Source organism: Numida meleagris, chromosome 4 (genome assembly GCF_002078875.1).
Source record: "Numida meleagris isolate 19003 breed g44 Domestic line chromosome 4, NumMel1.0, whole genome shotgun sequence".
NCBI lineage: Eukaryota > Metazoa > Chordata > Aves > Galliformes > Numididae > Numida > Numida meleagris.
Window position 1 is genome coordinate 36,057,719 of NC_034412.1, and position 16,112 is coordinate 36,073,830.

Below are 16,112 nucleotides of genomic sequence, written 5' to 3' on the forward strand. Positions count from 1 at the left end.
ATAATAGAAGGTCACAAGGGTGCAGGTTGCTTCAATATGCTCACAACAAAAATGAATTAATTGGGACACATACCAAACAAGTTGGCACAATTAGACGTAAATATGTCTCTTAACAATTCATTTCAGCATTAGTCATCAGCTCTTTTATCTCAAGAAAGAGAAATATCCTCTTCCCTATTGTGCATATACAGCTATCAGTTCTGGGAAGCCCATAGGAAGTTGGAAAACCACCAACTTTCCGGTTATCTCAAGCCGGGGAAAGCTAGTCCCTTGCAAAGGTGCCACGTACTTTACACTGATACAAAAGAGGATACCGTAGGTGTTTTGAAGGTGTTTTGTTTACTTTAAAGATTTATTCCTACAGTCCTAACTGCACTACTTCTTTCTTCTTTTTCTACTGAATCTTCTCTCAATAGCCAAGTGATTTTTCTGTTCAGCAGGTTTCTTAGCTTGGTCACAGGAAAACAGAGCTGGTCTCTGGTACCCCAGGAGCCTCAGCAGTTCGTGGGAAACCGAAGTTCTGCATCCATACAGTAGTCCACAAATCTCCCCCAGAACCTAGCCAGTAAGTGACATTCCCAGCGGCCTGAGGAATTGGGTGAGTCAGCATCCACAATCAACCACTGGGCTCCGCCTCTAATTAAGGCAGGGAATGGTCCAGTGACTCTGAGACCATAACACCGTATGATGCACCCTGTTCTCTGTGTATCCCAGTGCACTTTACCAATCGGTCTGCATCATTATCTTTAAAGAATACCTCACACAGAGGGTCATTCAGTGGCCAGAAGGAAGATGGACTGAGACCAACTGATGTTAAATAAAAGAATCACCACTGTGAGACATGTCTCATAGAAATCCATCTTTCACTAAGACATCCTTATACTAAAAAAAAAAAAGAACCTGATGTAAGATTTCTGCTTTAAACAAACATTCAGCAAACTCCAAAGTCCTTATGTTAAAAAACAAATATGACCAAATAATATTGAAATGATTAAGCAATAAGGTACATAGGTTTTGGAGTTTAAAAGAAAATACACTCAATAAAATGAAAGGCCTCTAAGTTCTCCAGTACATCATTAAAAAGTAACAGAAAGTTCAAGTATATTAATGGCTAGTAATGAAATTACTTTGGAATAGTTTTAGTTTTGCATAAATGGTTTAAGAGTTTTTTTTTTTTTTAATGTAAAACGTAGTTCTCAGTGAAATTTTGTGACATGTATTTTTATGGTCAACACTCCTGCCATTGTACGTCACTTGGTATCACTTCCCTATCAACCCCAAGTCAACCCGGTAACAAGCATGCGTGTTAAGGCTCGCATTCATCCAAGGCAGGTTAGAAAGGGCTGGGACTGTCCCCATCTGATGTTTCTCTGATGCGAGGACAAGGCAGGCAACAACTGCAGAAGCACTGTTCCATCCCTCCACTTGCTCCTTCAAATAGATTGCTTGCTGGTAGACAAAGCCCACTGGCCTGAGAACTACTGCCTGCCCCTTTCTAAGCAGTTAGACACAATTCTGAACAGATACGCATTTGCAGTTTTCACACTTAGTGGTGAACTTGTTTTTCTTCTCCTCAAACTGGTAATATCAATATGGAGAGCACATCAACCACCCCTTCTGAAAAGCCTTAGCCTGACTTTTGTCAAAAGCTGAGAGGGGATACCCCATCTGGTTGAAGCAGCTGTTTGTGAACACAAGAACAAAGCGTGACCTGAATACATAAGTAACTGTTGAGTCACTAAATCGGCACTGTGACTGCTACAAGTTCTCATATATAGAAGAACTTCACAAGAAATGAGTAATGTCTCTGGAAGACTCTGGAAGTTCAGCGGTCAGCAGATAACTTTGGGTACTACCAGCCTGAAGTGGATAGCTGCTAACCTGTCCTCTGTCATCCTCAAGCACCTTGCTTTTACCCAAGAGGTAAATATATTGTATGCAGTTGTGTATGAATGTCACAAGAACCCATTCCATTTTTAGGGTTATTTCCATTTTGTTGCATCTAAAAAAAGTTCAAGAAATTATTTATTTGGAAACAAGGTATTCAGGTCGGGCAATCGTGCAAACACTGCTTTAAGAACATGTTTTTGGCTGCAGACTCTTCTCTCTGCATTTATCTATGTTACTATAATGTCTTCCTGCACTCTGCATCATCGAAGATGCACTTTATTGCATGGGAGCCTTCCACTTACACGTTCATCTATCACCTCTTGCAAACACACAGTATATTTAAAAATCGAGCACTCCTTTTCTGGAATGTGTAATTGAGTCTTTGCTGCAAGCCTGTTTGCTGCAAGCCTGAGAATGGCTTGCAAGCTCAAAAATATACTGACTATATGAAATTGCAGCACTCCGAACACTGTATATCTTACTCCCTTCCCAACTTACCTTCACAAAGGCATTATTTGTGGCACCAGAATTCTCATTTCTAGTAAGTCGGTTAAACAGTGGAATTCTTCCAGATACCACAGTTCTTCAGTAAGATATGTCTTACTAGTTATCTAGGCTGTCTGTGATCCTCAGTGGCCCTGCAGCCTTCATCTGTCACTGCCAGCATCACAGCAACCCGTCTGGTCTTATCTTGAGATTTCTCTTACTGTGAGCATATTCATCCATTATTAGCCAGTGATAAGCAATTGCTTTTTGGCATAACAATATTTCTGTATTCCCCAGAAAAATGAAAGAAATAAGACTTTTTTTTTTTTTAAACCCAAGCTTCAGCTGAAATTCTAAGCTGGTTTGCCCGACCTCTTTGTGGGTTATTAACTGTCTTGTTGTAGCTATTAAAAGCAGTCAGTGCTGCAATACCAGTACAAGGTATCGATATTATCTTGCATACCCTTGGTATGCAAGGGGACTCGAGTCCCCTTGTTTGTGTTCTGGCCTGGCCAGGGGTGAACCTGCACCAGCCTGGAGCCACCTAATGCTGGCATCAGGGCCCTGTGCGAACAAGGAAGGGCCTACGAAACCACGTTCTTCAACACAGCATGTATCAGATATGAGAAGTTATGGTAATTAAATCCTTGATACGGAAGAACATACAACCCAAATGATTTTACGTATCAGAAATGTGGTGCTAACGTTGCTCTTTATAAAAGAAACATCAAGAAAAAGGTCACTGAAGTGATAAAGATGTTGGGTTTTGTGAAAAGAGTAAAAACAAATAAAAGATGAACTTTAAAGATACTTCTGTAGAGGGAAAGGGGAAAAGAGCGAAGCCCACTTCACTGCTAATACTGAGCGTGCATTGCTCAAAACGGACATCACACGCAGGGTGAGAAAACTAAAGCCTGAGTCAGGGCAAAGATAAGGTAGTTGATTCAGTGACCTCAGAAGACAAATCTGCTTCCCTCCTTTGTTTCAAAATTGACAGCTATTTTAACTTCACTTATACAAACAGAGGACTTCTGACTAAGCAGTGAGGTCTGTGATGACCTCCATCTGCATTATAAAGCTTTCAGATTTGCTTTTCCTGTCTGCTTTAAACTCAAAACTTAACAACAAACAAGAAAACAAAAACCTTCCAGTTCTAAACTTAAATCAGTCTATGCTTGTAAATTCTGTGGAAGGTGGCTGGAGCTGCAATAGTTTTGCAGTCATTCGTTGAAAGAAGTTATTTTTATAACAATGTACACTACAACATCGAGTTGAGGATAACACTGGACAGCACCATCCAACTTCGATGACCCACTGTCTTGCTATAGGATAAAGCATAAACAGGGTTGTCTTGCTGGTAACCTCATTTCATACACAATAAGGTATCATTCCTCTTGCATGCAAGTAAGGCCTTGAGCTGTAACCTCACTGACCAGACAGCAGTGGAAGAGTCCCTCCAACTCCTTGCACAGGTTCCAGTTGTCTTTTCTCTATCATTCACAGCTATTACAGCGAAAAAAAGGTTGGTTTCATGACTATACAGGAAATAATGCAGATGATCTGTTTTTAAGACTAATGTGAGACACTGCAAGAAAGGGATATGAAGTACCAACAAATTCCCCCCAAACATATTTCTGGAAGTTTATCCAATCATTGTCATCCAAGAGGACAGTCAGTCCCTTAAGCAGCAAAAGCTCCATCGTAATAACTTCTGCTGTTTAGAAATAATAGCTATTGTAAATAAAAAATAAAATCTGTATCTGTTGTCAGATAAAAAGTTGCTAATGTGCTCTCTGTTGTCTTTGCATGCCATGCTTTATTTCAGTATAATACCACAGCATTCCCTGGCAACTGTCTCCATGGTGGCTGTACAAGGCGCCATGGTGGATTTGCACAAGCTCCCATCCAGCTCCTTCCCAAGCAGGTGCCCCTCACAGTTAGCTCATCCACTTATGCTGTTTGTAATATTTTTTTTGGTTGCTACAACACTGAATCCAAATGAACTTATGAAAGTATAATTTGCTTCTATTGTTAAAGAATACAATTAATTATTTTTTGTAATGCCAATAGGTTTCTTCCTTTTGAGTCTCTTTCCTACAGTTGTTTAAAGCACAGTTCCTAAGAAGCCCTTTTTAAAATTACTCAGAGACTGGCGTGCACATTTAGGACCGTTATGGTATCTGTATAAACCTTCCTTTTTTTCTTTTTATTTTGGTCACTCTGCCGATTTCTGTTTGCAGGGGGGCATTTCTTCCATAGAGAGAAAGTAATAACACAGGGCACTTTGCAGAGCCTAACACTAGTACTCTCCAGCCAGGATTCAGATACAAATAAAGGCAAATTGGCCTTTAGGTTACATTTTTCTCTTTGGCTCCTCGAATCCTTTCTAGATGACTGAAAGGTGCCTTACTAAGGAAACTATGAGATGGTGACCAGAAACATCAGTGGAGGAATGCAAAATACAGCCTCAAGCACAGACTGAGTATCTCTTCCTGATTGGACAGAATTAAGATTCAAAACTAGGTGGAAGTCACCGCAAACATTCTGCAAAAGCCACCTTGCCTCATTTCAGCAAGCTGCCCGGGGACAAGCGCCACCCTCCACAAAACGTGGTTGCTGCTGTAAAAGAAAATGTTTCCATCGCTTTTATTGCAGATTCTCTGAGTCATAAGCAGTCAATCTGCCATTTCCTTGAAGCCCTTAAATTGCTCCTCTGCCTTTCTCCTATCATAACTCCTATCATAACTCCTATCGTAAACACGTTTCTACCTGCAGATCGGTCTCTGCTTCCTTCTGCCTCTGCTTGGGTTGCATGTCGGGCACTGGGGCAGTAGGCGAGGTGACTGCCCCAGCTGGACTCGACCAGAATACCTGGGAACCAGGAGGGAGAATTTGTGCCCTGACTGAAATCATGCTGTAGAAGAAAAAATCCCTTATCTTCAGCTTTGTTTAAATTAATTTTCTTTTTCTTTGTCTTTTTTTTTTTTAAGCTATCCCAATACCTGATTGATTTTCCATTTGATTTTCTCTTAGGAAGACAAATATTGTAGAAGACAACCTTGCACAAGATAAGATGGAAGAAGATGGAGAGTACTAAGGTAACGCTGAAAGAAATGTCATGGAATGATGTGTTCCAATTCCTTTTTCAGAGCTGAACAAGTCACTTTAAAACCTGTCTTCCTATATCATGTTAAGTCTGTACTCAGAAAAGATTCATATTCGATCTGGCTCAGTGCTGATGCTCACTTCTACAAAATATTCTGATATTAAGACAGACAAAGAAGAATATGAGACTTCATATGGATTTGAAAAACAAACAGTCTAAAACATAGCATGCTGAGTATTTATTAGCCAGAAGCCTGATCTATCAATTCTGAGGTTATTTAATTCAGCTTTGCTACTGAATTTATATCACAGAATTAGAGCTGGAAGGGACTTCAGGAAGCTGTCTGTTCTTTCCCTCACCCAAAGGCACACCCACCACACACAAAACATACCTATCAGTTCTGACAAGTGCTTGTCCAACGCTTTTTTTTTTTTTTTAAAACTCTCTATTGATACAGAGGTTCCACAGCCTCCCATGACTTCTGCTGCAGTGCAAAATCACCACACGGCCAGGAAGTTTTACTTTGCTGTTTAACTTAAATCTCCTCAGTTGTTATTTAAACCCATGATTCTGTATCTTAACGTGAACATCAGCAAGATTTATTCCTTTCCTCTGAAAGCTTTATGTATTTGAATACCATTACCTTGTCCCTCCTCTTTTGTTCTCCAGAATAAACAAACACAAATCCTTCAGTCTTTACATACAGCTCATGGTTTCCCGTCCCCTGAGCGCTGCTGTGCCGCACATTGTTCCTGGGTTACAGAGCACAAAATTGGATTCAGGGCTCCAGCTGCAGAACAAGAAGTAGCACGTGTGCCTTATGGACAGCATTTCCAACATCTCAGAGGGATATTGCCCTTTCTGCAATGTGTACATTGTCAGCTCCACACATGGTGTTTGACCAAGACTAATTCAGATCTCTCCCTTAAGCTGCACTGCCTGGCCGTTCATCTCCCCCCACACTTTGTGGCGCTCATCATTCACCCAAGTATAGAATTTCTCCTCACTGAATTGACCACTGTCTTCCAGATGGGTCCTTCATTTCCTTGAGAGAAGGCAGAACTCTAATTCTGTCCTCTGCAGTGCTTATGGCACCTCCTAGCATGGTGTCACCAGGACATTTAATGAACACATTTCCATCACCCACAACATCAGTGAAAGAACTAAGTAACGTGAGAGCAAGCGCAGACCCTTGCAGAATGCCACTTGGTCCCTGGAGTTTGACAGCTATACTAGTTACAGCCTCACCCGCCCCAGGTCTCCCTGGTTGCTCTGTGCACGCTACAGGAGGCAGTGCCTTGAGCTGTCCTGACCTGGTTTCCCAGAAGACAGCTTAGGCACATTTCTTATTCTGTGCTCTGAATGAGTGAGGCTGCTCAGCCAGCCCTTCTCAAATTTGACCTCCACTTGCATTGCACATTTATTTAAAAACACTGATAACTACAATTATTTTATTTAAAAAACAAAACAAACAAAGAAAACAACAACCAAACATTTGCTGTCAAATAACTGAGAGACTCAGGAACCACATCCAAAAATATTAAGAGGTGCCAAACCCTGCCCTACTCGAAAGGTAAAGAAAAACAAATGCTAAGTTTTGTTTTCCATGTGGGATGAAACAGTCGCCTCTGACCATTCTGCCTTGGATTTGATGTTTACGAAATCAAGAGTTTCTGCTTTGCTGGATTTAGTGAATGAGGTCTAGCATTATTTTGAATGAAACCAGAAGATAACTGTTCTGAGTAAAAGTACTTTCTTCTGTCCTTTACCATGAGGCCGACCCTGCTTCAAGAGGAACAAACATGAAATGAAATGAAAAGAAATGCTTTGTCTGCATGAGAAGACTGTGCAGTGTAAGAGGGAAAAAATTACCACGTATAAAGGCAACCCGTAATAAAACAAGGATCACAACTTTTCAGATAGGAGTGCCTTTAAAGATATGATATCCATTAGACATGGACCTGAATGTATTTTTGGGGGGTCTATTTTAATTAACTCTCTTCATCTTGAAGGTTCTGTAAGTAATTGGCAAAGTAATTAGTGCAGTGACTTCACCAGGAAAAGAAGTAGCCCTGTGTGCCCATGGCAATTCTTGCAAGGCCCTGCTGTTAGCATGCGTTCCTCAGAAGGATCCCATCACATTGCCCTGAGTTGCTGTGGGACTGGCCAGAAAGTCATGACTGTTAAGAAAAATTTGAACACGTACATATTGGCACATGCTACATACTTCAGTTGTCCTATTTTAGCCAAGAGGAGATTTGATGATTTGAAATGGTCTGTTCTGCATAATAATATTTTCTGTTGTGAAAGGGGGCTTGTTAGTTAGAAGTGCAATGGCTTCTCAGGAGATGGGTACCAGTACTGTATCACAGATCTGCAACACACTAGATGCAAATATGCTTGGCAGCAGACCCAGAAAAAGCTGGAAGAGAAATGTAATGCTGTAACCAGTTGCAGCTGGTTTGGTTAAGACTGCATTAAACGAACCAGAAGTTTCGAACCCCTCTTCTCCAGGGCTGTGGTGCAAGCTGGTTTTCAAGGTAGCTGTGTGCACAGCAAAAGAAGGCTGCACCCAGGCAGATGATCATGGGAATCTGAAGGCAGGATGCTATAGATAAAAGCATGCTAGAGCCAGAACCGCTGTCACACAGTTTAGCAGTGAATTATATTGAACAAATTAACTAAAATCTGTCTCTCTTTGGAGAGCTATGCCAAGCACTACCCACTTCTGCAGCAGCTCGATTATCTCACTTTCCTAGAATCACCTTCTACAACTTGTCAGTTATCTGTCTCTTGCTATCACACTTCAGAGAGCAGCCACAGTGCTGACAATCCTTAGCCTTCTACAGTGTGCAAAGACAGAGACCATACACCGAGTAACATGTACCCAAGCGACACACTTCTGATTGTGAAGAATCGAAGTAAAATGCAGACTGGTGATCAGGCACTTCAATTAGTTATTCAAATCAATCTGCCACTCTGTCACAAGTGTGTTACTACCATCTATGACACCGCCACAAAGTCTGGATTTGTCAGAGGGATCTCTCCAGTATCTCCACGTACCTGCATAATTCATACACATACACAAAAAAGAGTACCTCGTTGAATTTCACCCTAGATGGGTATCAGAAAAGAAATGAAATTAAATGGTTGCTTTTCAAGACCAAGAGAACTATATTTTTCAAGGGTTACTGAGTACCTAACACTGTGTTCTGCAGGCAACGATGACCGCAGCGCAGCATCTACCTCTAGCATCACTTTCAGCAAGAGCATTTCACAATAATACTGAGATGGAAATGAGTAACAGGACCAAGTGCCTGGTGGAGAAAGCCCTGCACAGTGAATTAAGTGCCACTCTACATTATTCCACCCTGTCAGGAAGCCAACAAGGGTCAGGCACTCTCATCATCACGAAACTGAAGGGGTTGCCAAATATCCTGGATAAGCAGAGCTCATAACTCAGACCAAAACTGAAACCAAATGAAATGATCATAAGCATCAATAATGGAATAAAGCAGGGGAAAAAAAAACCTCTATATAAGTCAATTCATGTAGAAATACCCTTCCTCTGCAACTATACTGGCAATAAAAATTGCTGTTCCATCACAGGACCAGAAAATGCTACCAGGATCTTGAAATAATTGAACTATAAAGGAAGTCTGAAGTGTACTGCTATGATTAAGGGATAGGAGCATGACATACAAGGAGAGCCTGACACAGCCAGGATCGTTCAGCCCAGAGGGAACAGCTTGGTGGAATCTTTTCAATGTGTATATATACCTGATGGGGGGAACAGAGAAGACAAAGCCTGGCTCTTCTTAGAGGTGCCCAGTGGAGAACAGGCAGAGGTACAAATTCGAACATGGGAAATCCCACTTAAAAATTAAAAAACACACATTTTTTACTGTGCCACAGTGTTCATGTACTGGCACAGGCTGCTCCACAGGCAGCTTGTGGAGTCTCCGTCCCTGGAGAAATTCAAAAACTGCTCATACAAAGAATCACAGAATCCTGAGAGGGAAGGGACCCACAAGGATCATCAAATCCAACTCCTGGTTCCACACAGGACCACTAAAATTCAAACCCTATGTCTGAGAGCATTGTCCCAATGCCCCTTGAACGCTGGCAGCACGGGGCTGTGACCACTACCGTGGGGAGCCTGTTTGAGTGCCCAACCACCCTCTCAGTGAAGAATCTTTTCCTAATCCCCACCCTGACTGCACTCTGACGTAGCTGCATGCCATTCCCTTGCATCCTGTTGCTGCCACCAGAGAAGAACTCGGCGCTGCCCCTCTGCTCTCTGTGAGGCGCTGTAGGCTGCCATGAGGCCTCCCCTCAGCCTCCGCTCTGGGCTGAGCAAACCAAGGAACCTCAGCCACTCCTCATACAGCTTGCCCTTCAGACCCTTCAGTGCACCCTTTGGATACTCTCTAATAGCTCTATGTCCTTCTTATATTGCCGTGCCCAAAACTGCATGCAGTGCTTGAGGTGAGGCCGCACTAGTGGAAAGCAGATGAAGGCACGGTCCTTAACGGCCCGCTGACTGCCCTGAGCAGCAGAGTTGAATTAGATAATCACCAGAGGTCTCTTCTTACCACAACCACTCTGTGTTTCCCCTCAAAAATAATAGTCCAGAGGTTCTACTGTTGTGAATGTGCAAGAAAACTGATAGCTTGTAATTGTACTCTTAACTCCTAGCTTTCCTTTAAACATTCTGGCATTTAGGACTGTGAAAAAAGCCTTCATAAAGTGAACAGAGGATTATCCATAATGTGAAGTTAGAGGCTTTTCGGCAGATGTAAGCAAACAACTGTAAGAAGGTGTGAATTGTTCTAATTAACTCCACAGGCACATAGCTGGAAAGCTACACAGTGGCAATTTAAATGCCAGCATTTCATTGTCAAGCGCTTCAACAGAAATCCTTCGGGCCTGTACATTTCACAGTCCCCTAAGGGCTAGCACATTTTCCAGGGTGACAGCAGTGCCACAGAAATCAAAACCTTGAGGTCTCCTTTCTACAGTGCAGGTACGGTGGTCTCCAGAACAACACAAGTTAAGTTAAAAATAGAAAGTCTGGCAGCAGACTAAGCAGGAAAACAGTCATTGGCAACTTAAGGAGAAATGGAAACTATAGCCAGGTTCACTCTAACTTCAAGTCCTATTTATTAAAATCCTGACTGTCTTAACTAACCTAGAGGTTACCCAAAATTCAGACCTAGTTGCAATAAATGGATGCAGAAGTTCAGTTTGCTGCAGAGCAGAGGAGGCCACAGTCACAGCACAAATACATGAATGGGCACATTTAGTAGGTTGGACAGCCACATATGCAAGATCACAACATCTAGATTACAACATAAACCTTAAAGCGTGCTAAAGAAGGGATTAGGCATGAAGAAACATGCAAACTATTTCATTCTAAAGAATGCAATACCTATGCAACGTAACAAGCTTAATTATTTGTCACATTCAAATTAAAACTCTAAACATTCAAGAGGCATTTTCAACTGCAGTCACAGAAGACAGTAAAAAATAAGTGTAGTCAGAGCCATGTCAAGGTAAGTTAAATGGCAAGGTTTCACATAGCTGGAAGATATGGACTTGCCTTCACCCTGCTCAGATCCCAACATTCCCACAAGCTACTAGAGAAAGAAGAGATTAGCCTACTAGATCCCCTGATCCAGCTTACAAGGTGGCCACATAAATGTTGGTACCACTGTGTTGGAGAGTGTGCAAAGATGTGGCCCAGGGAGCAGGCATATTTGCTCCTTTTAGTTTCTTAAATTTAGTATGGAACTGCTGCTTCAAAGAAATAGGAGGGTGTGAGCATGAAGGGAACAGGAAAAAACATTCTGTAGTTGTAAACGTATGTGAATCTTTGTTACACATATTACTATTATTCCACTAACTGCATTATCAGTAAAAATACAACTGACAAAACTGTTACACTGTTCCCAATTATTATTATTATTTTTACTGATCTATGCAACTGATTTAATATTAGCTTACCAGCATTTCTGAGGAGGAAGCATGGGCTGTCTATCATCTTACAGCTCTGGCACCAGTGGATGGAATTCAGAGAGTCAGTGCTATTCATGGACCACAAGACCCAAAAACCCACACCTTCCAGTTCCATAAGTCTATTTAACTCACATGAGATTCATTTACCACAAGTAAAATTACCATTTCGAAAGTCATAGTACATTTCCACAAAACAATGGAATGAATAAAAAAATACTGTCTGAGACCGGTAAGGAGTGTGTCAAATCAACATGTGATCAGCATCACTTTGTGGACAGTTTTACATTTGAAAGCATTTTTTTGGAGTTGTTTGCCTTTGAAAGAGAGGGCCCAGGAGTGTTTATTGGTTGAAGACTTGGCCTCGGAGCAAATGAAAGTAGCTTGATACAGGAGACTGGGAGATGATGCAGATTGTATCCTGTGAAGGCAAGATACAAGCTGGCCTCTCCCTGTTTCCTCTTATCTATTGACTTAAATTTGCACAGCTTGGAAGACAGGAACAAAGGAGTTCCTACTGAGATCCCAAAGCCAGAAGCTGTCACTCCAAAAGAGCAGGCTCGATCGCTTTGATCTATAAGTAAGAGTTAGTATTGTCATTTTGAGTAGTCATCAACTGAACAACAGCCAGCAACCCATCACTACTGAAGATCAGCACCTAACACCAAGACATCGCTGGATCGTGGAGTGGTGAACCGCTTTGCTTTGCTGTGTCTACACCTGTCTGCCTCTCTTTCCCCATCTTCCATCATTTCTCTTTATCTTCTTCTATTCTTTTACTCTTTGTAGTAACTGTGGCCTAATATTGTCTTACCTGTAATGCTTACTAATCATAATTAGCAAATTAGCCAATTTTACCTCCAAGTAGAGTTAAGTTGTTGTTAAGAAAGCTGTCAGTAAATTGATGTGTATTATTCCAGTGAGTCTTGGATGACTCCATCGCAGTAGTGATCCCTGCTGACCAGGGGAGGTGCGACTGGGAGACAGAAGAAGATTCACCACCCTTGAACCCTACTGTGTAGGACTAGACAATTACCTATAGATTCAACTGTTTCACATTGGCAATGTAAGTGAAGGACAGTAGAAGTCTCTTGGTGAAACAGAGAAAATACGAAATATTCTTACACTACATGCAGATTTGCGGGGAGAAAAAGATACTCCCCAAACCCATGGTTGGAGTCTTGGACAATATTAATGAATCACTGGAAAAGGAATCGTGAATGTCACCCATCTGGATTTCATGAAGGCAGGTTTGATTTACAGAATGAGTCAGTGAGATAGTGGAAAACTATTAAAACACATTAAAGATTGGCTAAGGGTCAGGAACACCAGCATAAGATCAAGTCTTTAATTTATCTAGAGATCTGGACTGAACTACATTGTCTGGCTTATAACCGATCTGTTTTCTGTCAAAAGGAACCAGTCATATAAAACAAGAGATAAAAATGCCCTTTTAAAGTAACTGTTAGAAAGTCTTCATTCCTTCTCCCTCCATTTTGCTGAGCCAAAAAAGGTCTTTTTTTCTCTTCCTAAGAGGAAAGGCTGAAGCTACTGAATTGTTTTGAATGTGTCTTTGCATGGGTTGCAGCTTTGATACTACTGTAATTTTTGGGCAAACTGTGTTTGACATGGGCAATATTTCTATATTTACTTTAATTGTTGAACAAAAGTGAACTCATATGGATAGCGATAGCAATCCAGAAAAGTCTACACATCTGCAACTAACTCTGTATGCTTATTAAGGTACAAAACACTTCAGAAAGGAAGGAGAGTAGTTCCCTAAATCTATCCAATACTTTTGAACAATGTACTAAAGAAATTGCTGTATTCCCTTCTCAAATTATTAACAATTCACCACAGATTATCAGGGAGTTATCATTACTTCTGCTGGACCATTGAGTCCCTCCTGACAGCTGTGGGAAATTTCTTTTCCTTGGTTACCAGACTTAAAAGCTGCTTCATGCTAACTACTTATCCTGCCTGCGATACTGCTGCTGATCAGGATTACTTCACCTTTATCCCAGGCCTTTATTTCCTCCCGTAAGTGCCCCAATCTGTGCACTGCTTTCACACATCTTTTAATAGGTCTTCCCTAGTTATTTCATACCCCTTGGGGACCCTATATACTCAATGCCCTACAAAGAGTGCTCTTCCCCTTAAATTCCTGATCTTGCAATTTCCTAATAAACTGGCTATAAAGAGAAGTGGATTGCACTAAGAAGGAAAGCACTAGGCTGAAGGGCTGCTACTGCTTGGTCTGATGGACTGAACTGCGGCCCAACCATACTTAAAAATCCTCTTTAGTATCTTCAACATGCAAAACCAGCATTGCATTAACAAAAGGCAGAAACACGCAGAAATTTCAGAGTATTAAATAATTTTGACAGCTACAATAAAAAGCGAACAATGCAAAATAAAAGGTCATATGCCTATATAGCAGCAACAAGAACTGCTCCTACAAGCTGCAGAATCATGAGCTGAAAATACAAGGGAAAAGAAAACCTTGTTAGTACTTGATTAGTAAATTGCAAGTCATCAGTGTGTTGGAGTTAAAAATGGTGATTAATTGAGAGAGGTATTTCCAATATACATAAAGATGATTTCATGCCACGGAAGAAAGTAATTTCTAAGACTTTCTACAAAATAGCATATTTAGTTTTGACTACACATATTTGCATAAATTAATCTCCCTAAAGGGGGGCAGAAAAAGGCTATGGTGTTGGTCAAGGAATGGAATCTCCATGATACTAACAGAGAATGAAAGATGTTGACTAGCTTACTTTTCCAAAAATGAAGACCAGATTAAGGGGACATAAAATAGCGTATCAAATAAGCCCACAAGAGGGAAGAACTATCACAGCTGAAGGACAGCATTGGTAGAAGAAAAAAAGTAGAACGTGCTGTGAGTGAATTCTGGACGAGGGTGGTCCAGCTCTCACAATGAAGGAGCTTCTGAAACAGTGTTGTTATACAAATAGTAAGGATGACAGATTTTAAACAGAGCTTGATAAATAAATGAATACTACATGATGTTGTTACCTATTACAAAGAAGAACTGAACTTGACACATGAGATACCTGACTGTCTTATGTTCCTGTCACTTTTCCCAATTCCTCTTCAGCTAGAGTGCCAAGAAGACCGCATGCAGAAAGTGTGCAGGAGTCTGGGGAGACAACCATTCGCATTGGTGCTCTCTCTCAAAGAGAGGCACGTGCGTGAGGTTCCACCAAGGTCACTCAGACCAGCCTGCAGCAAAGGCTTTCTTTCCTCATGCCACTGTGCCTGCTTGAGTCATGTCTGGTCACAGAGAGCACAGCAGCATCTCAGACCCCACACTTGCTCATCAGCCCCCATTAGTCCTGGTGACAGCGATACAGACTGGCATTTTTGGATGCGGGATTTGGATACTGCTTACTGAACGCTGCTGGCTGTTGGCAGTTAATTTGCTTGCATTTTAATGGATGAGCTGAACTAACTGTCACTTTGTATGCTGTTCTCTTCTAGTTCTTACTATCCTGTTTCTGAGATGAAATAAAACTAATCTCAACTGAAGGCATACATTTATCCACGTGACAGCACGTACACATTTCCACAGCATTTTCTGTTACATCCTGTTGTTCCTTTATGCTACTCTCGGCAGGGATTAAGCTTTGTCTGAGCTATCCATAGCCCCATCTAGATAATTCCTTCCTGCAAGGCCGAAACTAAGAGGAAATCTATCTGTGGGTATTCTGCTGTTCTTTTACACGAATATCACATTTCTAATTGATTTAAAAAAATTCAATTACATTCCTGATGCTGCTGTGAAGTTTCTGTTCAGGTCCGATCATTTTTTTATGAAGCTGAGAAAGTACATCATAGCCATTTGTTCCAAAAACAAATAAAAATAAATAAAGATGAAGCAGAATCTGGTGTTTTTTGATTTTCTGTATATAGACTGCTATTACACATATTATGTAATAATAACCGCAGAGCACTGTGTATGTGTTACAATTCACAGACCCATCCAGTTATTGCTTATATTCCATGAAGTAGAATACCAAGAAACACAAACATACGATGAACATTTCCTCAACAGCCATTTTAACACTCCAGTATGTCCTAACCAACTAGATATTTTACATCTTTTAAGCATGAGATTAAACGCGTCACCAAACCCATCTGTAGGTTTAATGGCCTCACTTAAAGTCTTATGGAGAATTAGAATTCTTACGCATCCATCTCAGCACGACGTAAGAGCATTACTGCTACAGGCCGCATCTTCTGAGGTACTGAGCACTGCCTGAGGAGTCCAAGAGTTCTTGTCTGTCATCTGGGTATATGAATATTCTATGTTATGTCACTGTCAAAAGCCAGAACTGAAGTGCTAACTCGGTTTACATTTTAGTACTTAAAAGTACCGTTGGTTCTCCTAGTCCTGGCTTACAGAAACCACTGCCTCCTTGAGAAAGCACAGCTGGGGACAGCCTGAAGATCCCTGTTCTTATGCTACAAATTTTATTCTTCTTCTGCCACGCATATTTACCCTTAGACAACATCTAGCTCTTCACCTCATCTGCCACTTCAGAAGCTGTCAAATGACTATTCAAGCATTAAAAAAAAATGAGGGGTCTGT

At 41.2% G+C, this 16,112-nt stretch overlaps 1 protein-coding gene and 1 long non-coding RNA gene across 4 annotated transcripts in view; one reads left to right on the forward strand and one right to left on the reverse strand.

Annotated features, from left to right (window-relative positions):
* The window catches only part of ZNF827 (zinc finger protein 827), an 83,664-nt gene that overhangs the window by 15,567 nt on the left and 51,985 nt on the right, over positions 1–16,112 (reverse strand). The gene's annotated exons all lie outside the window — the stretch shown is intronic.
* On the forward strand, positions 1,386–15,744 carry LOC110398095. Of its 2 annotated transcripts, none has more exons than XR_002438196.1 (3): positions 1,386–4,300; positions 5,410–5,474; positions 7,258–15,744. It is a non-coding gene; the product is annotated as an uncharacterized LOC110398095 (long non-coding RNA). The 2 variants fall into 2 exon arrangements; XR_002438197.1 differs by having other exon boundaries at positions 8,701–15,744.